General features: G+C 47.0%; 1 protein-coding gene and 1 pseudogene across 3 annotated transcripts in view; one reads left to right on the top strand and one right to left on the bottom strand.

Moving 5' to 3' along the window:
- Window positions 1-25,374, top strand: part of PAK1 (p21 (RAC1) activated kinase 1) — a 109,747-nt gene that overhangs the window by 5,696 nt on the left and 78,677 nt on the right. The window contains exon 2 of one of the 2 annotated variants that reach the window (XM_081002169.1): window positions 16,243-16,304. The exons of the other annotated variant lie outside the window; for it this stretch is intronic. The gene's annotated coding sequence lies outside the window, so the exon portion shown is untranslated. The remainder of the gene's footprint in view (window positions 1-16,242; window positions 16,305-25,374) is intronic. 2 annotated transcript variants of the gene reach the window in all.
- Window positions 14,259-15,789, bottom strand: LOC308475396 (large ribosomal subunit protein eL8-like; annotated as a pseudogene). The gene is made up of 2 exons: window positions 15,382-15,789; window positions 14,259-14,732 (listed from the first exon to the last, which is right to left on the bottom strand). The product of its transcript is annotated as a large ribosomal subunit protein eL8-like (transcript).

Genomic DNA, 25,374 nt, shown 5'->3' with positions numbered 1-25,374 from the left:
AGGGCATTCACTTTCAGAAAGGGAGCCCCACCAAGAGGTTCCTTCTCTATTGAAGGCATTGTTCGCCATCCGTCAATGCAAAGTGTCGGGACGTGATCTTTGCTCCCGTTAACGGCCCCTGCAACCGTCCAATAATGCCAGCGTCTTCGGTGCTGGCAAAACAGAGCTGCAGCCCACGCATTTCCTCTGGGTTCAACTGAGCTTTTATGGGGAATTGGTTTGCACTAAGATAAAAAGGAGCAGAAGGCTGTTTCAGTACATGGCCTGAGTTTCCTGTAGGCAATCACAGCCAGCCCATCATTTGAAAAACAAGATTTCAGAGCCATCTTATCAAAAATGGCAACTAGACATTCCGTTCTGGCAACTGCAACTTTGGTTTAAGGGGCCATTTGGTACCTAGCTAATATATCTTCAGCTTCTTACGCTGCTTTAAACCTCACCTCGTGTGTCATACCCCGAGTTCAAATCTCGCCTCTTTCCAGAAATGAGTCTCTATGCTATACAGGGCACTTTTTTTTTAAAAAAAGCTTCAAGCTACTTCCTTTTCAGCGAAAGGGAGTTAATCACAGGGGTGCCTGATGGGTTGTTAAAGCCGTGAATGAAATAAACGGCCTTTATTCTGAAAGCCCTTAAAGACCTAATGGGAGGCTGGCCGGCCGCTCTGTTGGACACAAGGATCCCGATTGTGAGTGTACAATTTCTAATGACGTGTTCTAACAAGAACCATGTGTGATTTGAAAACATGCCAAAATAACCCCAAACGAGCCACGCTCCTCTGTTCTTTTTCGTCCGCCCGCTCCTCATGCCGCCACCCCCTGACTAATGCCGGCCCACACACCATCTCGAAAACCCGTGTTCCAAATGAAGGTCTCGCATGATTCCAAACACCTAAATATTTGAGACTGGTCCATTTTAGGAAGCCTTTTGCTTCCTCCTTGCTTTGCAGGATTTTTTTTAAAAAAGTGATGCTGCAACCGGGTCCTTTGCAACACCTCCTTTGTCTGAAACGGATTACACAACCGCTAGGGTTGGAAGTACACAAACTCACTGTGCAGGCTGTTTTGCTTCCCTGAGGAACCTGTATACAGCAGGGGTTAACGTTTAACCTGCCCCACCCTGCCCAATGACCCGGGCCAGAATGACAGACTATCGATGCTTAAGGAAAGCAAAAGCCCTTGTTCGCAGCTTTGAGCAACTGAAAGGCGAGATGTGATAGGCCTCTGTGGGTTCGGGATCCCGGCCTCTTGCACACCTGTGGTTGTGCACTGCAGTCTGGAACCCAGCTGAGGATCTGGTATCAATAGATCAGCGCCTGGGCTGGGCAGCTTCAGGCTGTGGGTGGGGTCTCACAAGACTGACTGCGTCTCCTCGCAGAGGTTTTCCCCACACAGCGAAAAGTAGCTTGTCTGGGAGAAAGCTAGGCTATTGCCCTTCTAGCTGATATGCTAATACGACTTCTTGGTTCCTGAAATTCCTTCTGATTAAATGAATATAATATAATATAAACGGCCTCGGCCCAGTATACCAGAAGGAGCGTCTCCACCCCCATTGTTCTGCCCGGACACTGAGGTCCAGCGCCGAGGGCCTTCTGGGGGTTCCCTCATTGTGAGAAGTGAGGTTACAGGGAACCAGGCAGAGGGCCTTCTCGGTAGTGGCACCCGCCTGGTGAAACGCCATCCCATCAGATGTCAAAGAGATAAACAATTACCTGACATTCAGAAGACATCTGAAGGCAGCCCTGTTCAGGGAAGTTTTTAATGTTTGACATTTTAGTGTATTTTTTGTCTTTGTTGGAAGCCGCCCAGAGTGGCTGGGGAAACGCAGCCAGATGGGCGGGGTACAAATAATAAATTATGATGATGATGATCAATAGAATTCTACAGGATGTGTTACTCATGTGTGAAAACAGTCCCGATCCAAGGATCCCCAGGTAGACATCAGGCGCCATTCTGACACCTGGGCATCTTCACTTGGTTGCAAGTGGCAGATAGGCAGGTGCAAATTTTGAACACTGTGTAGTTTGTTATGGGTGCTGAGAGTTATTAGGTAAAGGTAAAGGGACTCCTGACCATTAGGTCCAGTCGCGGACGACTCTGGGGTTGCGGCGCTCATCTTGCTTTATTGGCCAAGGGAGCCGGCGTTCAGCTTCCGGGTCATGTGGCCAGCATGACTAAGCCGCTTCAGTGAACCAGAGCAGCACATGGAAACGCCGTTTACCTTCCCGCTGGAGCGGTATCTATTTATCTACTTGCAGCTTGACGGGCTTTCAAACTGCTAGGTTGGCAGAAGCAGGGACCGAGCAACAGGAGCTCATCCCGTCGCGGGGATTCGAACCGCTGATTTTCTGATCGGCAAGCCCTAGGCTCTGTGGTTTAACCCACAGAGCCACCTGCATCGGCTGAGAGTTATTAGGAGACCTCTACAGTTGTACCTTGGGTTACAGACGCTTCAGGTTACAGACTCCACTAACCCAGAAATAGTACCTTGGGTTAAGAACTTTGCTTCAGGATGAGAACAGAAATCATGCAGCGGCAGCGGGAGGCCCCATTAGCTAAAGTGGTGCTTCAGGTTAAGAAAAGTTTCAGGTTAAGAACGGACCTCCAGAATGAATTAAGTTCTTAACCAGAGGTACCACTGTATTTGCCTCCCACAGCTAGAATCCCCATACTGGTTTAACATTCCATTTCTCTTCCCAGAAGCCATGATAGTCACATCCATACAATACATTTAAAGCACTAAGTCCTAAGAGGAGCAACTGAAAGAGCTGGGTAGGAGGTCCCCTAGGCATGTACCTCCAGATGGTGGGGACATCAGGCGCCATCCTGGCACCCAGGCATCTTCACTTGGTTGCAAGTGGCTGATAGCCAGGCGCAAAAATGCTCCTGGGAGGAGTGGGAGATTAAGGCGGACATGATTGGCTGCCTTCAAATTTTTGAAGGGCTGTCGCTCAGAAGATGAAGCAGGCCTGTCCTCTCTTGCTCCAAGCGAGCAGCACGAGATCCAGTGGGTGGAAATTGCGGCCAAGCGGATTTTGGCAAAACGTTGGAAGGTATTTCCAGAATGAGGCAGGTAGAATGGTGATTGAGAGCGGCCGCCAAGACCATATAACACCGGTCTTGAAAGACCTACACTGGCTCCAAGTACGTTTCTGAGCACAATTCAAAGTGTTGGTGCTGACCTTTAAAGCCCTAAATGGCTTCGGCCCAGTAGACCTGAAGGAGCGTCTCCACCCCCATCGTTCTGCCCGGACACTGAGGTCCAGTGCCGAGGGCCTTCTGGCGGTTCCCTCCCTGCGAGAAGCAAAGCTACAGGGAACCAGCCAGAGGGCCTTCTCGGTGGTGGCGCCCGCCCTGTGGAACGCCCTCCCATCAGATGTCAAAGAGAACAACAACTACCAGACTTTTAGAAGACATCTGAAGGCAGCCCTGTTTAGGGAAGCTTTTAATGTTTATAGGTTATTGTATTTTAGTGTTTTGTTGGAAGCTGCCAGAGTGGCTGGGGAAACCCAGCCAGATGGGCTGGGTATAAATAATAAAGTATTAGTATTAGTATTAGTATTATTAATGGTAGGAACTTCTTGATAGTGGAACAGGTTGTCCCAGGAGTGGGTGAGCTCTTCTTCGCGGTAAGTACTTAAGGGGAAAGCCAGGTGGCCATCTGCCAGGGATTCTGGAGTTTGCTTCTTGAGCTGCAGATCCTGCAGTCTGCATGCGGTTGGACTGGGTGACGTCCAAGGTACTTTCCAAGGTTCTTTGGGGGAAAGGCCACAGCTCAATGGCACAACATCTGCTTTGCAAACCGAAGTTCCCAGGTTCAATCCCCAGCTTCTCCAGGAAGAGTTAGGAGAGATTCCCTGCTAGGGCTGGGCAACATCTGGTTTTCAACATCTAGATATACCACCACCTAAACTTTGCGATATACCAATATATCACGATGTCTGAAATAAGCGTGGGGCTATGTAGAGGCATTGGCTGGTTTCATATGACCAGTGTGGTGTAGTGGTTAAGAGCGGTAGACTCGTAATCGTTCGCGTCCCCGCTCCTCCACATGCAGCTGCTGGGTGACCTTGGGCTAGTCACAGCAAGCACAGCTGCCTCCCGACAGTATGACTTCACCCCCAAAAGGTGCCCTCCTCCATTGTCTCCCAAGACAGAGGGATGCCAGCAACAACCATTGTTTGATCTGCTTGATTTTGTTGTGAGTCACCTAGGGATATTATTGTTTTATTAAATTCTTGAAATGCTAAGACCAGTAATGATGGACAAAGTCTGTCTACTGCTGCTGCCAAACCTTTCCTGCAGTGCTGTGTTCATGTGAGGCAAGGCTGAGATCTAGAAGGAAAGTTCTGTGGAAATATCAGCCAGTGTGGTGTAGTGGTTAAGAGCAGCAGATTCGTAATCTGGTGAACCGGGTTCGCGTCTCCGCTCCTCCACATGCAGCTGCTGGGTGACCTTGGGCCAGTCACACTTCTCTGAAGTCTCTCAGCCCCACTTGTTGTGGGGGAGGAAGGGAAAGGAGAATGTTAGCCGCTTTGAGACTCCTTCGGGTAGTGATAAAGCAGGATATCAAATCCAAACTCTTCTTCTTTCATATCTGCCGTTGCTCAGGGATTCTTACGAACACCCATATCAGCTTTGAAAAGTCCATCCTGCCATCTTGATTCAAAATGATGTCCAGTTTTATCCAGACGTGGGCAACAGCAGATCTCATCAACTGTCTTGCAAAATTTGGTTACGACACCCTCAGAGGTGTCCAAATGCATAACAAGTAGTAGATTTGGGCTGGCAGTTTTTGGAGGGCCATCGGTGGAAAATAAGCACAGTAGCATTTGGGTTTCATGCATGTGTATTTGCTTGTGTATATGTTGTGCAGCCAAGATGAATCTAATTCAGGGATAGACTGATTCTGTTGGCTGAATTCCCACATGTTGACATTGGGTTGGCCAGAAGCCAAAGGGGTGTGTGTCTTATTTTCTGCCCCCCTGCCCCCCCCAGCTGCCATGGAACGGACAGAGTATTCTTTCCAGAGATCAGACCTGATTTCTTAGCAAAGGCTGTATACAATGTCCTGATCCAATCCACTGCCCAGATACATTTATATATCCTTTTTAGATGTTCAGATTCTAAATATGCATGGGGAGGTTGAGCAGCTGACTTAACTCTCAATGTATGCATGGTCATTATAATGTATGTGTGTGGAAAGCACTCTGTACGTGGCCAGGAACACTGCAGTAGGGGCTCCCTACAGATGCCCCAACCAACATGTTTCCCGCCTGCCCTGCCCCACTGTCTGTTTGCTGTACACCAGGGGTCAGCAAACTTTTTCAGCAGGGGGCCGGTCCACTGTCCCTCAGAACTTGTAGGGGACCGGACTATATTTTTTTTTGGGGGGGGGGAAATATGAATGAATTCCTAGGCACACAAATAACCCATAGATGCATTTTAAATAAAAGCACACATTCTATTCATGTAAAAAAACCAGGCAGGCCCCACAAATTACCCAGAGATGCATTTTAAATAAAAGGACACATTCTACTCATGTAAAAATACGCTGATTGTACGCGGGCCAGATTTAGAACGTGATTTGGCCGGATCCGGCCCCCGGGCCTTAGTTTGTCTACCCACACATTCTGTACATACCTGGCAAGGGCTCCTGTAGAAATCTGAAGAATTCTAGGGTAAGTTTGTATAAGCGAAACACTTTTTCGAAAGGAAGGGGAGTAGGGGTGCAGACTACGCAGGGGGTATCCCTTGCAAGTCAAGACTGCTGGAGCGCTTGACATAAGTTGCAGCAGCTTCCCTGTGGGTGGTCTGAGTCCCTCTTCTTCCCCAGTGCCTGTCAGTTGCAATTCCACTGCGAAAAGAGGATTGTCCAACTCTTAAGGCTGTAGACAGAAGCACTCTGGTGGGAGCAGACTGCACTAGGGAGCCTTGGATATCACCCGCTTGAGTGGCTCTTTGTGGCATTCCTTCCCCTTCTCAGCGCTGTAGTAAATCTGCCTGTTTCCATCAAAGATGCTTCAGTTTGGTTCTGCAAGATCAGTTCATGCGGGATGCTCAGCGTGGATCAAAGACTTGCAGCTTTGGCTTGCTGCTTCCTATTGATAGCCTTAATTAGGATTGCTCTTTATTTTTAAGGAGTGACTTTGAGGTCCGGTTTTCCTGGCAGTGATTTTTTCTGCGTCGGCGGGGGAATTGGACTAGATGACTTCTGAGGTTCCTCCTCTAGTGACGCTCCTCTGTCAGCGCTCACAAAACTTTAGGAGGTGGAGGGCGGGGGGGGGGTAGGAACTTGCCCCTAGGACCTTACAATCTAAAAAGCCTTCACCTATTCCCCCATTGGGGACGCGGGTGGCGCTGTGGGTTAAACCACAGAGCCTAGGACTTGCCGATCAGAAGGTTGGCGGTTCGAATCCCCGCAACAGGGTGAGCTCCCGTTGCTCAGTCCCTGCTCCTGCCAACCTAGCAGTTCAAAAGCACGAAGTGCAAGTAGATAAATAGGTACCTCTCCGGCGGGAAGGTAAACGGCGTTTCTGTGTGCTGCTCTGGTTCACCAGAAGTGGCTTAGTCATGCTGGCCACATGACCCGGAAGCTGTACGCTGGCCAATAAAGCGAGATGAGCACCACAACCCCAGAGTCGGTCACGACTGGACCTAATGGTCAGGGGTCCCTTTATCTTTATTCCCCCACTGGAGCCTTTTAAGGGGCCTTTGGACGAAGGGTGTTATACAGTGGTACCTCTGGTTATGAACTTAATTCGTTCCGGAGGTCTGTTCTTAAACCGAAACCATTCTTAACATGAGATGCACTTTCGCTAATGGAGCCTTCTGCTGCCGCCGTGCGACTTCTCCCTGTGTCTACAGGGCAAAGGTTGCAACTAGGGGCATCTACTTCCGGGTTATCGGATCGCATTAGACAACCATACGTAAGGGGGACAGTACATAACATGAGTTTCCACTGTACAGATTTGATCATCATCAACAACATATTGCCAACTCTTATTACCCGTTGGTGAGCTGCCACCTACACTCTCATACGCCTCCTTGATTTATAGCAGTGGTGGCCAAACTCGCCCCCCCCCAATGTTTTGGGACTACAATTCCCATCATCCCTGTCCACTGGCTCTGTTAGCCAGGGATGATGGGAGTTGTAGTCCCAAAACATCTGGAGGGCTGAGTGTGGTCACCACTGATAGGATCCTAAACCACTGCTTGATGCGGACAGACACCCAGGGCTAGAGCATCTGTCTGTGGGTCCCCAGACGTTGTTGGACTACAACTCCCATCATCCCTGAGCTCTTGCTAGCTAGCTAGGGGTGATGGGAGTTGTAGTTCAACAACATCTGGGGACCCACGGGTAGAGAAAGGCTGGAGCTGGTGCTTGAAGGCCTTCAGCCAAAGAGAGCCCACCTTTCATACAGGAGAGAAATCAGAATCTTTGGGTACGCTCTGCAATATTTCTGCTGTTCAGCGAATGGTTTTAGGGCCATAATTCCTGAATTGATCAGCTACTGTGCCATTAAGGAAGGAATAGCTGGCTGGAGCAAATGTTTCATTAAAGTGCTTCTCCGTGCTAGAGATTTCTTGCTCTCTCTATAATTTATTGCTTTGGTCCAATCAGCCTGTGCTGGAGATGGTTAATGCTGCTGTCTCTGCATCGGGCGTAACAGCAGTTAAGAGACTGAGCCATAAACCTCTCCCATCTTTGTATTCCTATCTGCAACATGGGATAATAACGCTAGACTGCCTTACAGGGTGGTTGTAAGGATTATTAAGACAGCAGATGTTTTTGACACTCAAAGTGTGTTTTGAATGCAAGTAGCAGCACTTATTCCAGAGCTGCTGAAGAGTGACCCATTGTTGGAGGGAGACTGTTGTCTCTCTGCAAGAGTTGCTGCTCTGGCTTCTGTAGTTCTGTTGCTTCTGCATTTTGGGTGTGGCTGGATCACTTGGTTACGCTTATTTCAGAGATACAGCCAGCTGGCACTCAGAGGAGGCTTCCTGGTTTTATCTCTGAGTTGCATTCTTAGCTCTCCATATCTTGGTTAAGACACTCGTGCAGAAACACGGGAGAGACTCGCCTCACCAGAACGCGGGAAGAGCCCTGTTGTGTCGGACCAAAGGCACATTTAGCACCCATTTTCTGCAGTGGCCAAGGAGATGCTTCCAGAAAGCCCAGAAGCCGGGTGTGAAAGCAATAGCCCTTTTTGGACTAGCAAATGGAGTTCAGCAGCTTGTTGTTGTCGTTTAGTCGTGTCTGACTCTTTGTGACCCCCCGGACCAGAGCACGCCAGGCACTCCTGTCTTCCACTGCCTCCTGCAGTTTGGTCAAACTCATGCTGGTAGCTTCGAGAACACTGTCCAACCATCTCGTCCTCTGTCGTCCCCTTCTCCTTGTGCCCTCCATCTTTCCCAACATCAGGGTCTTTTCCAGGGAGTCTTCTCTGCTCATGAGGTGGCCAAAGTCTTGGAGCCTCAGCTTCAGGATCTGTCCTTCTAGTGAGCACTCAGGGCTGATTTCCTTCAGAATGGTTAGGTTTGATCTTCTTGCAGTCCATGGGACTCTCAAGAGTCTCCTCCAGCACCATAATTCAAAAGCATCCATTCTTCGGCGATCAGCCTTCTTTATGGTCCAGCTCTCACTTCCACACATCACTACTGGGAAAACCAGCTTACTGTCAGTCATATGTTCATCATAGCAGTGTTAGAAATTCCCATGTGCCAGAAGTTTTTTGTTACTAGCATGGGTCCGGTTGCAACCACGTAGCCCCTCCAGCTTGCTTAAACAGGTCAGCAGAAGAGCTTTATCTCTCCTCTTTTTCTCTAGGGAATACATACTTCACCCCTACATCCTCAGTTAATTCCTACGACGAGCCTGCGAGGTAGGTTAAGAGACTGTGACTGACTCCAGGGTCACCTATTGAGCTTCCTGGCTGAGTGGGGATTTGAACCCTGATCTCCCAGGTCCTAGTCCAAAACTCTAACCACTAAACCACACGGGCTCCCTAGAGTCCTTCTGCTATGGGGCAGCTGTATAAATTAAGTACAGTGGTACTTCCGGTTGCAAATGGGATCCGTTCCGGAGGTCTGGTCACATCCCGAGGAATTCGCAACCGGAGGACCGCTTCTGCGCATGTGCGCAGCGCAGTTTAGCACTTCTGCGCATGCATGTGTGGAGATACCTGGAAAAATATTTCTGGCTTGGCCGCGTTCGCATCCTGAAGATTACATATCCAGAGGGATACGTAAGTGGAGGTACGGCTGTAGGTAAATACCACATTTTTCGCTCTATAAGACGCACCAGACCACAAGACGCACCTAGTTTTGGGAGGAGGAAAACAAGAAAAAAAATATTCTGAATCTCAGAAGCCAGAACAGCAAGAGGGATCGCTGCGCAGTGAAAGCAGCAATCCCTCTTGCTGTTCTGGCTTCTGGGACAGCTGCGCAGCCTGCATTCGCTCCATAAGACGCACACACATTTCCCCTTACTTTTTAGGAGGGAAAAAGTGAGTCTTATGGAGCAAAAAATACGGTAAATATGGGATAGCAAAATGTCCCTTAGAGAAGGATCTGAAAGACTTTCCTGGAAGCTTGAATTCGTTTTATTTTGTTTTATTTGGTGTTTCAATTTGTTGTAAACCAGTTTGAGCTTTTCTCTTTAAAATATAAAGAGGTATAGAAATGAAATGTATAATAATAATAATAATAATAATAATAATAATAATTCACCTAGCCATTTCATTGTGGCCCCCATAACCCAGGTTTAAGGTGCCATTTGGCAATTAGCTTATATATTAGTGTTTCTAACACTGCATCCTAGCCAGTAACCATCGATAGGGTTGTTCATGAATTTGGGTGGTTCCATTTTAGCAACACAGAAAGGCTGCCAGACCATTGATCTGTATCTGGTTCAGTTCTGTTCACGGTGTTTAGCAACAACTCTTGGGACCGGCTCTATCGTTCGACAGAGTTAGGCAGCAGCCTTTGGGTATGAAGACTAAAAGCTAGCAAATTGTTAGGCTGGGGAGGGTGGGGGGCTTCAAAAGCTGGCAACAGCCAGGCTTTCACATATTTATAAAACTAATTCATTAAGACAATTAAGATACCTTTTTTAAAAAACCCAAACATATAAATTCCAAATTCCTTTTGTGTGTGTGTGTGTGTGTGTGTGTGCGCACGTTTGTGCAGAGGGGAATAATTTTACACGTTGCGACCTGGAAAGTGATACATCAGGGCTGCCTTCAGCGGTGGAAACACCCATTTCCTCCTCAGACCACAAAAGAGATTTAACTCTTGGTGGCAGTTCGAATTTCCTGACGCTCGAGACATTCCCTTGCAATGGACCACTGACGCCAAGTGGGTTTGGGTTGGCAACGTTTTTCAAACCGCAAGACTTCGAGAGACTTCAGCAAGAGTCTGGCTTATGCTCTCTGCTGTGCCAGTAGAGCATCGCAGATAAAAGCCAGTGGAAGATGATTTGGGGTTTGGGGGATGAATGGGGATACAGAAAGAAGGAAAAACGGGATTCTGTCTCCTTCTTTTGCTTGATAAAGGCCTAGAACAATTGCCTTAAAGTTGCTGTGCTTGCAGTTGCGTTGATAAGGGAGGGCTCACCGAAAGCGATATTCTTTTCCTGCACTGCTAATTAATTTTGTACACACTGGAAGCTCTGCCTTTGTCCTTGCAGTCACTATATTACATGAGAATTGGCAGTCAAGCTTTGCAGGAAGAAGCAGCGGGGAACTTTCAGATCTGCCTCGGAGGTGTCGTTCCCTTAAGGCAGGGGTGCCTTGGGTGGTCTCCCCCCACAACAGCTAGAATCCCTGCGCTTCACCGATGTGTTAACATAGGAAATTGACTTATGCCAAGTCAGATTACTGGTCCATCTAGATTAGTTCTGTCTATCAGCAGCTGTCTGGGACTTCTCCCAATCCTAACTGGAGATCCTGAGGATTGAACCTTGGACCTTGCAAGCCAGACACTCTGCCGCTGATCTATAGCCCATCCCCACAAATGTATTTGTTAGATTAGTTTGGAATCTCGTAAGAGGTAAGGCAGCCTTCCCGTAAACCTCCAGAAGTTGGACTACAACTCCCTTCATCCCTGACCATTTGATCATGTTGGTGTTGGCCTGATAGGAGTTTTAGTCTGAAATATCTGGAGGGACCTAGACAGCATCTTAAAAAGTAGAGACATCACCTTGTCAACAAAGGTCCATATAGTGAAAGCTATGGTTTTCCCAGTAGTGATGTATGGAAGTGAGAGCTGGACCATAAAGAAGGCTGATCGCCGAAGAATTGATGCTTTTGAATTATGGTGCTGGAGGAGACTCTTGAGAGTCCCATAGACTGCAAGAAGATCAAACCTATCCATTCTGAAGGAAATCAGCCCTGAGTGCTCACTTGGAAGGACAAATCCTGAAGCTGAGACTCCAATACTTTGGCCACCTCATGAGAAGAGAAGACTCCCTGGAAAAGACCCTGATGGTGGGAAAGATGGAGGGCACAAGGAGAAGGGGATGACAGAGGACAAGATGGTTGGACAGTGTTCTCGAAGCTACCAGCATGAGTTTGACCAAACTGTGGGAGGCAGTGGAAGACAGGAGTGCCTTGCGTGCTCTGGTCCATGGGGTCATGAAGAGTCGGACATGACTAAACGACTAAACAACAACAACAACATCTGGAGGGACACCAAAAGCAATGTGTTTTTTATTTCTTTCTGGAAAATGTTAAACTGTTCTCCATTTCCTGAGTGGGTGAACCAGAGCTGTAGCTGAAGTGAGGTTGGAGTTGAACTGGAATAAGCTGGCACTGCCTTTGGGAGCCTGATGGGGCACTGTTATCCCAGCAGAGGACGGGGAGAGACTCCAAAGCAGTGTTAGAAACTCAGATATAAAACCCGGGTGCCAAATGGCTCCTTAAACCAGGATTACAGTTGCCAAAATGGAATGTCTGGTTGCAATTTGGGGGACAGACAGCTCGACAGTCGTATTTTTCTCTATGACTTTTTGCTTCCTGACATTTGTTCTGGTTGTGCAGATAAAATATCACAGATAGAATTCTACAGGGTGCGTTGTTAGTGTGTGAAAACAGCCCGATCCAAGGATCCCCAGGCATGCACCTCCAGATGGGGAGACGTCAGGCGTCATCCTGGCACCCAACCATCTTCACTTGGTTGCAAGTGGCTGATAAGGTAAAGGGACCCCTGACCATTAGGTCCAGTCGTGGCCGACTCTGGGGTTGCAGCGCTCATCTCGATTTATTGGCCGAGGGAGCTGGCGTACAGGGGTAACTGTGCCCCTGAAGGACCAGGTATGCAGCCTGGGAGTCATTTTGGACTCACAGCTGTCCATGGAGGCGCACCATGGTCTACCAGCTCCATCTTGTATGCAGGTTGAGACCCTGTCTGCCCACGGACTGCCTTGCCAGAGTGGTGCATGCTCTGGTTATCTCCCTCTTGGACTACTGCCATGCGCTCTATGTGGGGCTACCTTTGAAGGTGACCCGGAAACTGCAATTAATCAAGAATGTGGCAGCTAGACTGGTGACTGGGAGCGGCCGCCGAGACCACATAACACCGGCCCTGAGAGATCTACATTGGCTCCCAGTATGTTTCCGAGCACAATTCAAAGTGTTGGTGCTGACCTTGAAAGCCCTAAACGGCCTCGGTCCTGTATACCTGAAGGAGCGTCTCCACTCCCATCGTTCAGCCCGGACACTGAGGTCCAGCTCCGAGGGCCTTCTGGCAGTTCCCTCGCTGCGAGAAGTGAGGTTACAGGAAACCAGGCAGAGGGCCTTCTCGGTAGTGGCGCCCACCCTGTGGAACACCCTCCCTTCATATGTGAAGGAAATAAGCAGCTATCTTATCTTTAAAAGACACCTGAAAGCAGCCGTGTTTAGGGAAGTTTTTAATATTTAATGCTGTATTGTTTTTAACGCTTGATTGGAAGCTGCCCAGAATGGCTGGGGAAACTCAGCCAGATGGGCGGGGTATAAATAATAAATTGTTATTATGATTATGATGATGATGATTATTACAGTGGTACCTCCGGTTACATACGCTTCAGGTTACATACGCTTCAGGTTACAGACTCCGCTAACCCAGAAATAGTGCTTCAGGTTAAGAACTTTGCTTCAGGATGAGAACAGAAATTGTGGTCTGGCGGCGCGGCGGCAGCAGGAGGCCCCATTAGCTAAAGTGGTGCTTCAGGTTAAGAACAGTTTCAGGTTAAGTACGGATCTCTGGAATAAATTATGTACTTAACCCGAGGTACCACTGTATTATTACCAAGCCACCCTGACTGGGGCTGAGGGGACTTGGAAGAGGCGCCAGATTTGAAAAGGCTGACCGTCGCTACAGTGGCTCTGTGTTGCATCTGGTACACTGAGATGCGTGGAGTCCGAAAACTGGCAACTTTTGAAGCCTGATCCTGCATAAACATATATATGGAAATAACTATTCATTCATAACATGCTGCAGTCCTGGGTGAGTTGATTTAAGGGCAAGTCTTGCTGACGTCGATGGGGTCCACCTCTGAGCGAAACACTCCTGTTTTTCCTGGTTTGTTTTGCATACGGTTTGTTTTTCACGGACGGAATATTTTAATCCAAATGTGGATGAAGAGCGTAGGAGGCCTCGCATTGTACATTCCGGGGATATCATCTCCCACCACTCCCTCTCATTCCCACTCTCCTGTTTTTGATTCATAATGAATTGAACCTCCAAGCGTCTCGATGGGAAGTTTTATCGCTGACCTTGAGTCGTATCAAGTTAGCGTTTCATCCTCTTATTCCTTTGCCTCCTGGTGAGTTAGGCTTGTGATGATGAGACACATTTAACAGCGCCGTGCTTGTGGTTTGCTATGGCTGCTTCCCTCTGGGCTAGGAGAGAGTGCTTATGCTTATTTTTTTAAAGAAGCAGGTTTTAAAAAGGTTTTGTTTTTGTCTATTAAAACAGAATGGCTTTTCCGCTAGACTGGAAACAAAACCTGGATTTATGTTGCTAGTCGAAATCTGTTTATGGCTGCAGTCATATTGTACTCTCAGAAGTAAGCCCTACTGCATTTGGTTGGTCTTCATTCTAACGTAGAATCATAGAAATGTAGGGTTGGAAAGGGGATCCAAGGGTCATCTAGACCAACCCCCCGCAATGTGGGAATCACAGTTAAAGAACACCCTGACAGGAGGCCACCCAACCTCTGTTTGGAAACCTCCAATGAAGGAGAGTCTACCATCTTCCATTTTCAACTCGGCATTCTAGTTTTTTGTTTTTTTTTTTTTGCAGTATTTTATTTTTATGGGAATAACTTCTTGAGGCAAATCTGATCCATCTATCCAAGTTTAGTGGCCAGTTCTTTAGCCTTGGCTTTTTCAAGCTTAGCAATGCAGGCCACTGACTTCGGCCCCAGAAGATTGCCGCCCCAGTGACGACGAATCTTGTCGTATCTCTCATTGTAGTTGGTCTTGACAGCTTCCACGAGTTTAGCTAGAGCTCCCTTGTCCTCGGAATTAACCTGAGTGAAGGCAACACATCTACAGGTCTTTCAGTGGACAAGGCGGCCCAGCTTTCCCTTGCCTTTGATGCAATAGGGCACTCCCATTTTTCTGCACAAGGCAGGCAGGAGAACTACCAGCTCAACGGGGTCTCCATCATGTGCGATCACCACCAGCTGTGCCTTCTTGTTCTCCACAGGAGTTGTAATAATAATAAATTTATTATTTGTACCCCACCCATCTGACTGGGTTTCCCCAGCCACTCTGGGCGGCTTCCACAAAGACCAAAAATACACTAAGATGTCACACATTAAAAACTTCCCTGAACAGGGCTGCCTTAAGATGTCTTCTGAATGTCAGGTAGTTGTTTATCTCTTTGACATCTGATGGGAGGGCGCTCCACAGGGCGGGCGCCGCTACCGAGAAAGCCCTCTGCCTGGTTCCCTGTAGCTTTGCTTCTTGCAATGAGGGAATCACCAGAAGGCGCTCGGCGCTGGACCTCGGCGTCTGGGCAGAATGATGGGGGTGAAGACGCTCCTTCAGGTATACTGGACCGAGGCTGTTTAGGGCTTTAAAGCTCAGCACCAACACTTTGAATTGTGCTCGGAAACGTACTGGGAGCCAATGTAGGTCTTTTAAGACCGGTGTTATGTGGTCTCGGCGACCGCCCCCAGTCACCAGTCTAGCTGCCGCATTCTGGATTAGTTGTAGTTTCCGGGTCACCTTCAAAGGTAGCCCCACATAGAGAGCATTGCAGTAGTCCAAGCGGGAGATAACTAGAGCATGCACCACTCTGGTGAGACAGTCCGCGGGCAGGTGGGGTCTCAGCCTGCGTACCAGGTGGAGCTGGTAGACAGCTGCCCTGGATACATTTCTAATGGTGTTGACACCTGCTCTGATAGAGACGTCGCCTTTCCCTGCAGCCTTTTGCTCTGCACGGACCAGCAGCCTCTGCTTCTTCTCCTGCTTCGTCTGTATTTGTGCGCCCATTTCAGAAGCTGAGTAGCTGTCTGATGGCCCAATGCTTGAGTGAACTGCTTAACTGCTGGAGGCACCTTCAGCCTTTTGTAGAGGTTGGCTCTTTGGCGTTGAAGTCGGATATAACGAGGCCATTTCACAAAGCAGGTCAGGTCCCGTTTGGGCTGAATGTCCTGCCCGATGCCAAAATTCTTGGGCCTGTTCTCAAAGAGAGGATTTACAACCTTCTTGGCCTCCTGTTTCTTGACCACAGCAGGGGCCGGAGCCACCTTCTTCCCCTTGGCCTTCTTCCCCTTGGACATCTTGGCTTCTGCTTCGAAAAGGAACCAACTCGGCATTCTAGTTGATTAACCTGCTGATCTAAAGCTTAGGTAAAGGTAAAGGGACCCCTGACCATCAGGTCCAGTCATGACCGACTCTGGGGTTGCGGCGCTCATCTCACTTTATTGGCCGAGGGAGCCAGCGTACAGCTTCCGGGTCATGTGGCCAGCATGACTAAGCTGCTTCTGGTGAACCAGAGCAGCGCACGGAAACGTCGTTTACCTTCCCGCTGGAGTGGTACCTATTTATCTACTTGTACTTTGACGTGCTTTTGAACTGCTAGGTTGGCAGGAGCAGGGACCGAGCAATGGGAGCTCACCCCGTCGCGGGGATTCGAACTGCCGACCTTCCAATCAGCAAGTCCTAGGCTCTGTGGTTTAACCCACAGCGCCACCCGCGTCCCTTGATCTAAAGCTTAGGCAGTAATAATAAATTGTTTTCTTCCGCCCCAGCTCATTTTCCTTCCATCCTTTTTGGCACGAGACACCATCTGTTTCAAGTTTCTGCAAGGACAGTAAGTTACGTTTCTTAATTATTATATTCGGCTGCGGGGGTTTGAATGTTTGATTGGGGACCGGGGCCTTTAGCTCCTCAGTCTGCAGGAGGGGCTTTCAGGATGAAACAGCTGTGATTGGCAGAAGCTGATCTCCATGAAGCGGGTTTTTTTTTGTTTTTTGAAAAAAGGTTATTAAAAAATTCCAAAGCACCTGTTTATATTATTCCTGGTTCAGTTCCCCCTCATTTTATGAACAGTAAGATTCTCCATTCGGAGCGCTCCAAAGGCATCAGAGCAAAAGGGAGGCTGTTTTATTTATGGGCAAGCTGCGCTGTTTCCCCGGGTCTCCTTTCATCGGTGCTCGGTGTTAGAATATTGCAAGCAGAACCAGCAACAAATGGTTTGCAGTCCGAAAGTTCTGCTCTTCAGGATTCCAGCCACTCCGTTCCACCCCCCCCACGGATAAAAATAAAATAAAAATCAGGCCCAATCAGAAGAGGTATTAGCTGTTAAACCATACTGGGAGTTGCAGCTCTCTGAAAGAAGTGGGTGTCCCCTAGCAACTATCCACGCCCTTAACAAACTACAGTTTCCAGGACTCTTTGGGGGAAGTGATGGTTGTTAAGGTGGTATCATAGTGCTTCCAATTGTGCAGGTAAAATATAACTGATATAGAATCTTAAGAGTTGGAAGGGGCTGTCAGGAGATAAGCCTACACTCGAGTAGGACCCTGGCAGAGACACATGCCCAACTGGCATGTTCTCTCCCTCCTGGTCGATCGTTCGGGAGCTTCAAAAGCTTTCTTCAGCTCAAACATCACAGCGACCGATGCCAACAGACATCGGCACACTTAGAGATCCGCAGAGTTTGCACAGCTTTGCGTAACAGACCCCAGCAACTCAGCATTTTGGCTAATCTACTTTATTTACATATAAACACACACAGAGCACTGCAACATGGCTCCCTTTCTCTCTCTAGCATCAGACAGCAAAGAGAAAAAGAACAAAGGACAATAGTCCCACTTCACGGAACACAGTAACACAAACATCCTGTCTCCGTCACTTCCCACTCTGTGGAGTCAAAACATGCACCGTCATGTGAAAGACAACAATCCCATGACTGCAATCATGGAGCAGGAATTCTAACAGGGACCCCGAGGGTCATTTAGTCCAACCCCCTGCAATGCAGGAATCTCAGCTAAAGGATCCAGGACAGATGGCCGTCAAACCACTGCCGAAAAGCTTCCAAAGAAGGAGAGTCCACCAGCTCTTGTAGGAGTCTGTTCCACTGCTGAACAGCTCTTATTGTCAGAAAGTTTTTTCGAATGTTCAGTCAGAATTTCCTTTCTTGTAACTTGAAGCCATGGGTTCGAGTCCTACCTTCCAGAGTAGGAGAAAACAAGCATGCTCCCTATTCCATGTGATAGCCCTTGAGATAGTTGAATATGGCTATCTTATCTCCTCTTAGTCTCCTCTTTTCCAGGTTTGATACAGGTGAAACTCGAAAAATTAGAATATCTTGGAAAAGTTCATTTATTTCAGTAATTCAACTGATCAACTGCCAGGTCAGCAGCCTTCCCCATGATTGTGCTTCCTACTGAACCAGACTGAGAGACCATTTAAAGGCTCAGGAACCCATTGCAGGTGTTATGGATTGAATAGCTACTGCACCTTCTCACAATATTCTAATTTTCTGAGATTGTTAATTTGGGGTTTTCATCACAATTATAACAAATAAAGGCTTGACATATCTCGCTTTGCATGTCATGAGTCTATCTCATATATTAGTTTCACCCTTTAAGTTGAATTACTGAAATAAATGAACTTTTCCACGATGTTCTAATTTTTTGAGTTTCACCTGTATGCCCACTCCTTCAAGCGCTCCTCGTAAGGCTTTGTTTCCAGAATTCTGCAGGATGTGGTGGTATCAGTGTGTGAAAACAGTCAAGATCCAATGATCCCCAGGCATGCGCCTGCAGATGGTGGAGATGCCAGCGCCATTCTGGTGCTCAGACAGCTATCTTGTCTTGGTCGCAACTGTTGGAAACTCTGGTTAATTTCAGACACTGGAGACGGGGCCTTTTCAGTGTTGGCTCCCAGCCTGTGCCATTCTCCTCCGCACAGCTGGCTCCTTCAGTTGCAAGTTGCAAAGGAAGCTGTAAAAGCTCAACCAATTCCCCTTGTCTTTAATTTATTATACTGCTTTATTTTATTTACTGTATCAATTCTTGTTGTTTTTTGTCGGTATGCTTTGAATCGTACTGGATTTGTTCTGTTCTGTTGACATTTGAATTATGCCTTTTAATGTTACATGTCGTTGCTTTTTTTAAAAAAACAACAACACCGAAACGGCGTACTTGTTTAATTTAGTGGCATTAGGAAGGCTGTCGTTTTGAAAGGCAGCTCGGAAACATCCGAAATTGGAATAGATGAAGGGAAGTACGATGAAGATCTGGTCTAATCCAGCCGCTCTCTCCTTACGAGGCTGAGTCACATAGCATAGAGCAAAGCCGAAAATCAAAAAGTGCTTTATGCTTTAAAAACAAAGCCCTACGTAGCTTTGTGCTGTTTGCTTTGATAGCCAGGCCACCTCCTGGGACTCTGTCAAAGGTCTTTTCCCAGCACCTGCAACCTGGGAAAATACAAATTCTGCAAGGGTCTTTACGACTGTTCCTCCACTGAACTACACCCCCTTCCAGCTCCTTTCCTCTTGGGGAGGGGAAAAAATTGGCACCCCCCCACCTTAGTATAGACTGTTTCCCTTAGGATGGTTCACTAACACCACGCTGCTTTACCCCAAAGATTATCTTTAAATTGCAAACGACTTATCTCTGATTGATGTCATCTTCCCGGCGGCCTTCAGAGACGGGGGGCATGTGAATTATATATTAATTAAGAGTGAAGAAGGAGCTGTTTTGCATAACCCCATTCCAGAAATCTATATTGGGAGAGGCAAATGTGCCCTAAGGGATTGCCAGGGGCAAGGCAGCGTGGGTGTGGGGGGTCGGGCAGGTGGGGGTCTTGCTTAGAGAATCTGTCGAGCGCTGCATTTTTTATCCCATCCAATTGTGTTCACACACCGGAGATTTCCTTTAGCGACCGTAGCTGGCGGGATAAATCTTCACTGGAACAATTTCGTAAGAAGCTGCATGTCATGTCTGTGTCGAATAGGCACACAATGTATAGAAGGGGGAAAAATTAACTCAAAAGTCTTAGCAAGCTTTTCTTGGTGCAGCAGAACAAGCCAAGCGAGGGAAACAGTGTTTGCGTCTGTGTGTTGAAAAATGCAACGTGCTAGTTGCGGATTCATACAGGACTCTTCCATCAGACCAGGGTGTTCAGGAATGAAAAATGGTGTGTTTTTGTGTGTATTTATTATATACAATTCATATACCACTTGGTTGTAAAAGCAGTACCTCAAAGCAGTTTACAAAAGCAATGAATATAAAATTGTCGATAGTTTAGACCATTTCGAAACCAACTCTTACACAGAATTGCTGAGTTAGAGGAATACCTCTGTAAGTGTGGAAAGGCCCTTACATTTAATAGAATCATATTAAATTGAGGGAGACTGTTTCACTGTTGAACCGTCAGAAAGTTCTTCCTAAAGCAGGGGTCAGCAAACTTTTTCAGCAATGGGCCGGTCCACTGTCCCTCAGACCTTGTGGGGGGCCGGACTATATTTTGAAAAAAAATATTTGGATCAATTCCTATGCCCCACAAATAACCCAGAGATGCATTTTAAATAAAAGCACACATTCTACTCATGTAAAAACACCAGGAAATAACCCAGAGATGCATTTTAAATAAAAGAATACATTCGACTCATGTAAAAACACGCTGATTCCCGGACCGTCCGTGGGCCGGATTTAGAAGGCAATGGGGCCAGATTCAGCTCCCAGGACTTAGTTTGCCTACCCATGCTATAAATGCACAGCTTAAAAGTGCTTAATTAATAGCACAATGAATAAATGGATATAGTACAGGATAAACCATTTTTTTCAGGCAACTACTCCCCAGAAGCACATATACTGTATTTATGCACCATCCATTTAATGTGTTAATAGTTCTCAGGGTCTTCTTTCCACCAGCGCCCCTTGAAATCTAAATAATGTAAGCAGAGTGGCACGCTGTCGAGTTGTCATGTCTCAAAACATTTCTACAAGTATCCCGATGCAATTAATCCCCAAGTAGAGATTTGCATTTATTTGACTAGAAAGTGCACAGTGTGCTATATAAATGTTATTTACCTTATGGACCACCTGAACTCTCAAGTCCCAGTCCAATCCCTGAAATCTCCTGAAGGAGTACTGTTTCCCCATGTATTTCAGAGGCCAAATACATGGCTGGAAGTTGGACATTTAGTGTTGCAGGTTCCACGTCAGGGGTGCCAACTTGAATAAAATACTGTGGGGGCCCAGGTTAGCCCCGTCCAAATAATCGATCACAAGACGCAGTGCACACGCACCATTTAAATGGCGATACCCATCAACTTTGTGGGGGTCTGGTCCCCTGAAATATTCTATTGTGGGGACTGACGCCTCCAGGGCCCCTAGAAGTTGGCTCCTATGTCCAATAACAACAACAACAACAATTTATTATTTATACCCCGCCCATCTGGCTGGGTCCCCCCAGCCACTCTGGCGGCTTCCAACAAAACACTAAAATACAATAACCTATTAAACATTAAAAGCTTCCCTAAACAGGGCTGCCTTCAGATGTCTTCTCAAAGTCTGGTAGTTGTTCTTCTCTTTGACATCTGGTGGGAGGGCGTTCCACAGGCGGGTGCCACTACCGAAAAGGCCCTCTGCCTGGTTCCCTGTAACTCGGCTTCTCGCAGTGAGGGAACCGCCAGAAGGCCATCGGAGCTGGACCTCAGCGTCCGGGCAGAACGATGGGGGTGGAGACGCTCCTTCAGGTATACTGGGCTGAGGCTGTTTAGGGCTTTCAAGGTCAGCACCAACACTTTGAATTGTGCTTGGAAACATACTGGGAGCCAGTGTAGGTCTTTGAAGACCGGTGTTATATGGTCTCGGCGGCTGCTCCCAGTCACCTGTCTAGCTGCCGCATTCATGCTGTGGAAGACTCCTCAAATTTCCAAGGACGGCTCTTTAAAAGCCTTCTTCTTTTTTCTGTCCCCTTTTCTTTTCACCAATTTAATTTGCAGGCTCATTCTGCGGTCTCTCTTCGCATTCCCACATGCTGAGCGTCTACGTAGGTGAGACCCAGATTTTTCAGGTGCTACTAAAATATCTCCCTCGGTCTGGTCTCAAGGGAAAGTCAGATGAACCCCAGCTATCAAACTGAGGAATACTTATTAGAATTACTTGTTTTGGTTTCACACCTTACTGCTTTCTTCTCACATTTTTTGGGGGGTGGGGGACTAATGTTCTATTGTCCAGCCTCCCCCAAAGCAGGCAGCTGTAATATTGAAGGGCCTGGCTTAGGACTGTGTATTTATTTGTATAGCAACTTGATAGTCTGCTCTTAAAATAGTCCTGGATAATATATCCACCTTTCCTCATAGTGTCTGCTGCCCTAATTTAAAACTTCCTGTCCAACACAGCCAAAATTTTCTTTAAAGAAAAACCCTCAAAAATTGAGAAAAGGCTGGTAAATCTTAAAACTGATAAGCATGTTATGGGATAGATGGCTAAGTTTGTGGCTTTGAGAGACAATTAGTCTAGCATATTTCATCTTCCTGTCATGACATCCGAAACATGTGGACTTTCTGTAAACTTTTGAATCGGGAGGGTATTTTGCTGCTCTGTAAATTGACGTTGACCCAATGTTTAGCATGTGCGTTTGACTACAATTTGGTGAACGATATAACAAAAAAAAAAAGAGGTACTGTTTTGGTTTTATGTGCTGTATAGCTGTCAGAATTTTGCCCCGTTGCTTAAGAGCTTTTGAACTAAAAGGAAAGGTAAATAACATTTATATAGCACACTGTCCAGGGACGCAGGTGGCGCTGTGGGTAAAACCTCAGCGCCTAGGACTTGCCAATCGTATGGTCGGCGGTTCGAATCCCTGTGGCGGGGTGAGCTCCCGTCGTTCGGTCCCAGCTCCTGCCCACCTAGCAGTTCGAAAGCACCTTCGGGTGCAAGTAGATAAATAGGGACCGCTTTATAGCGGGAAGGTAAACGGAGTTTCCGTGTGCTGCGCTGGTGCTGGCTCGCCAGAGCAGCTTCGTCACGCTGGCCACGTGACCCGGAAGTGTCTTCGGACGGCGCCAGCTCACGGCCTTTAGAGCGAGATGAGCACGCAGTCGGACATGACTGGCCCGTACGGGCAGGGGTACCTTTACCTTTACTAGCACACTGTGCACTTTCTGTTCAAACAAATGCGAATCTCTACTTGGGGATTAATTTCATCGGGACACTTGTAGAAATGTTTTGAGACATGACAGCTCGACAGCGTGCCACTTTGCTTGCGTTATTTAGATTTCAAGGGGCGGTGGTGGAAAGAAGACCCTGAGAACTATTAACACATTAAATGGATGGTGTATAAATACAGTATATGTGCTTCTGGGGAGTAGTTGCCTGAAAAAAATGCTTTATCTTGTACTATATCCATTTATTCATTGAACTATTAATTAAACGCTTTTAAGCTGTGCGTTTATAGCATGGGTAGGCAAACTAAGGTCCGTGGGCCGGATTCGGCCCCATCGCCTTCTAAATCCAGCCCGCGGACGGTCCGGGAATCAGTGTGTTTTTACATGAGTCGAATGTGTCCTTTTATTTAAAATGCATCTCTGGGTTATTTCCTGGTGTTTTTACATGAGTAGAATGTGTGCTTTTATTTAAAATGCATCTCGGTTATTTGTGGGGCATAGGAATTCGTTAATTTCCCCCCTTCCAAATACAGTGGTACCTCAGGTTACATACGCTTCAGGTTACATACGCTTCAGGTTCCAGACTCCGCTAACCCAGAAATAGTGCTTCAGGTTAAGAACTTTGCTTCAGGATGAGAACAGAAATCGTGCTCCCGCGGCGTGGCAGCAGCAGGAGGTCCCGTTAGCTAAAGTGGTGCTTCAGGTTAAGAACAGTTTCAGGTTAAGAACGGACCTCCGGAACGAATTAAGTACTTAACCTGAGGTACCACTGTATAGTCCGGCCCCCCCACAAGGTCTGAGGGACAGTGGACCGGCCCCCTGCTGAAAAAGTTTGCTGACCGGTGATTTATAGTGGTGGAAAAATTTCTGCGAAAAAACACAAGTTTGTTCCTCTCTCTCTCCTGCCCATTCTTCATTGCCTTTTGGGGTGAAATCGGCGCATTCATCCCTAGCCTAAGCATCACTCCTCTTGTCATTTGAGAAGCCCGGATATCTGTGAACAGACATGTGCGCCCTGATTCCTTTGCACTCCAGGCTTGCCATTTCAACCCTTGCAGTCCTCTTCTGCGGTGATTCACTCATTCCTCAGTGCCCTCAAAAGACTAGCTGTCAAAAAATCTCCCCCCCAGGCCAATTTTAAAGGCTGCTTTCTCTCGCCCCTTGTGTTATTAAACTTCCCTGACAGCTGGCGAGATTTGATTTGCGCTTGTGTGAGGGAGCTCCCTAATTTGTGATTTAGCTGCCTAATCCGGGGGAAATGGTTTTCAGGAATCCCTGCGGCTACGATTGGGCTTTGGGGCATGATGTGAAAGCGAAGGCAGAACAGAAGCAGGCTTAGTGTGGAACAACTCAGCAAGGCTTGCTTCTGAATAAGCATTCCTCGGGCCAGGGTGTGGGGTTCCCAACTCCCAGAGACACCTCTCCCTGCCTGCTTCTCCGACTCCCCAGCCCTCCTCTGGCACCCATGCACACTCATCGTGATTCGCAAGGTATTGCCACGTTGAATACAGTGGTACCTTGGTTCTCAAACTTAGTCCGTTCCGGAAGTCCGTTCCAAAACCAAAGCATTCCAAAACCAAGGCGCGCTTTCCCCATAGAAAGTAATGCAAAATGGATTAATCCGTTCCAGACTTTTAAAAACAACCCCTAAAACAGCAACTTAACATGAATTTTACTATCTAACGAGACCGTTGATCTATAAAATGAAAGCAATAAACAATGTACTGCAGTCACATAATCAATCAATCAGTAGCTGAACTGGGTTCCACACAGTCACAGAAACAAAACAAAAAAGCCTCAAAAGCAGAAATGCAAAATAAACAGCAAAAACGGACAGACTTCAGTGTAACACTCAAAACGGAAGTGTGGCACTCAAAACGGAAGCGTAACACTCAAAACGGAGCATGTTCGGCTTCTGAAAAAAGTTTGCAAACCGGAACACTTACTTCTGGGTTTGCAGTATTTGGATTCCAAGTTGTTCAAGCACCAAGGCATTTGAGAACCAAGGTACCACATTGTATTATGAAACTGTTTCCACAACATGAACTTCAGACCAATTTTGGATGTATTGATACATCGCCCAGCCCTAGCCATAAGAATCAGGATTCTGGGTGTGCCACTCAGCAGACAGGGAAGGAGACAGATAGAGCAGGGATCAGCAAGATTTATCTTGCCTGGGCTGGATTCTGAAATTTACAAACAATTGTCAAACAACCAAAATAAAAAGAGAATTCTGTAGATTCCCCTTGAATTCCCTCCTCCTCTTTGTGGGTCCTTAGTTAACCTTTTCGTCTTGCATCTTCTTTATTAAATCTGTTACATTTCCATTACAACCTTAATTCAACGTTAAACTACAAGTATTATTTCAACCCTACTAATAATTTTAATTGTTTAACAATGGTTTTTAAGGTAAATGATATATTTCCCCCATTCCTTATTAACGTTTTGGTCTTCCTGATTTCTGATTCTTCCGGTCATTTTTGCCATTTTGCCATAGTCCATCAACTTAATCTGCCCTTCTTGTGTGGTAGAGACTCTGTCTTCTTTCCATCTCTGGGCTAGTAACATCCGAGCAGCCGTGGTTGCATACATAAATAGTATTTTCTGATCTGTTGGTATTTCGGCGCCTAGAATTCCTAGAAGAAAAGCTTTGAGTTTGTTTTTTTAAAAGAAAAAGTTATTTAAACATTTTTTTCAGTTCATTGTAGATCATCTCCCAGAATTCTTTTCCTGCTTTACAAGTCCACCACATATG

Source organism: Podarcis pityusensis (genome assembly GCF_964106645.2).
Source record: "Podarcis pityusensis genome assembly, chromosome: 4".
NCBI lineage: Eukaryota > Metazoa > Chordata > Lepidosauria > Squamata > Lacertidae > Podarcis > Podarcis pityusensis.
Note: the sequence above shows the minus strand (reverse complement) of the source record. Positions and strands in the feature narration are given on the sequence as shown.